This window comes from Martes martes (genome assembly GCF_963455335.1).
Source record: "Martes martes genome assembly, chromosome: 9".
Taxonomy (NCBI): Eukaryota; Metazoa; Chordata; class Mammalia; order Carnivora; family Mustelidae; genus Martes; species Martes martes.
In genome coordinates this window covers 60319634-60321683 of record NC_137896.1, presented here as the reverse complement: position 1 = coordinate 60321683, position 2050 = coordinate 60319634, and positions in this window count along the sequence as shown.

Sequence of the window (2050 nt, the reverse complement as noted above, 5' to 3'; positions counted from 1 at the left end):
TTTTACATTATTGCAAATGGAATTACTTTTAGTTCATTTTCAGATTGTCATTACTAGTGCATTGTTTAAATATAATTTTTGTAGTACACCCTCATTTATTAGCTCTATTGGTCTTGTGTGTGTGTGTATTCTGTGGACACGATCATGTCATCTTCAAGTTCAGATAGTTTCTACCTTTTCTTGTCTGAATGTCTTTTGCTTCTTTGTCTTGCTGAAAGTTCTGGCTGGGTTGTGTAGTACAATGTTGACTGGAAGTGGGGAGAGTAAACATTCGTTCTTGTCTTGTTTCTGATCCTAAGGGGGGAAAGCTTTCAGTATTTACCCATTAGGTATGATGTTAACTATGTTTTTGTTTTGCCTGGATGCCTTTTTCCAGGTTGAGGAATGTCTATTCTATTCCAAGCTATAGAGTGTTTTTACCATGAAAAAAGTGTTGGATTTTGTTGTAGGCTGTTTTTCCATCTAATGAGATCATATTGTTTTGTCTTTTTTTCTGTTTATATGTGTTTTATTTTCAATCAGCCTTGCTATCCTAGGATAGCTCGCATTTGGTCATAATGTATAATTCTTTTTATGTTTTCAGATTTTGTTTCCCAATGTTTTGTTGAGCATTCCATTTTTTCCCTTTTAACCTTTCTTTGTAGCTGTTTTAAGGTCCATCTTTTGGTAAACAGTATAACATTGAATTTTTACAGTAGGATTTGATACCCTATCTTTAAGGGTTTAAAGTCACTTATATTGCTTGTATTAATTATATATTTGACCTTACCTCAGCCATCTATTTTGTTTTCATTTGTATCAATTCTGCCATCCTTTTTTTCTATTTTCTTCCTTTTATCCTGGGTTAGAATTTATACAGGCTATTCTTATTTTTTTTTAAGTGGTTAGATTTGAAATTTTACTTTGCATATAGAAAGTCAATATTTAGTGCTCCATAAAACAGTACTAGGACATGCAACTGTCCGTTATTTCCATTTTATTTTATAATCCTTCACTCCAGACCTTTTACTTAAAGCTAGATACTACTTAAATGCCAGAACTGAACCTAGAAAAAAAATAGGCACATACTCAGTGGATTTTCAGTTTTCAAGAATTTAATTTGCTCTGAAATCAAAATAATGAAAAGTGATTTCCTCTTTTAGGCATATTAATACCTAAAAGAGTCTCAAAGGAATGAAATGTTGGGAAGGCATTACCTTCCCAGACTCCAGAAATTATGAGACAAAGTAGTAGGTTCCTGATTCATTCCAAAGTTTACTTTGTTTATGAAAGTTTGTAATTTTTTAAAATATCGAAATTTAACTTTTTAATATAAAAATTTCAAGCACACAAAATTTGAAGGAATAGTAGAATGAACCTCCATATACTCATCACCTAGATCTAATCATTGCTAGTATTTTGTCCCCATTTTTGTTATATGTACTTTATTTTATAAATACCTTGACCTTTTCTCCCTAAACATTTTTTAATACAACCACAATACCCTTATCCCACCTAGTACAATTAACACAAATTTTCTAATATTGTTTTAAATGTCTCAAAGACTTTTTTAAAATTTTTTTTTTATTTATTTGAGAGAGAATGAGAGAGAGAGAGCATGAGAGAGGAGAGGTCAGTGGGAGAAGCAGACTCCCTGCTGAGTAGGGAGCCCGATGCGGGACTCGATCCTGGGACTCCAGGATCATGACCCGAGCCGAAGGCAGTCGCTTAACCAACTGAGCCACCCAGGCGCCCCCAAATTCTCTAATATTTAATATTCCGCCCATATGTCAAATTTCTAGCCACACAATGGCTTTTCATAGTGTGTTCAAACCAGGTTGCGGACAAGGTTTACACTGCATTTCATTGTGGCGTAGCTTATAAATTTATGAAATGCACACTTTCATTATAGGTAATCTGGCTAATATTATTTTTTCTATGTAAATTTTTTCTCCATGCTTTCATTCTGAACTTATTTAGAATTATCAAAATTTTATTATCTCAGCCTTTTGTTAATATGAAGGGGAAATTATTAGACTTACAAGTGGTAGGTGCGTTCTTTGCTGTTTGG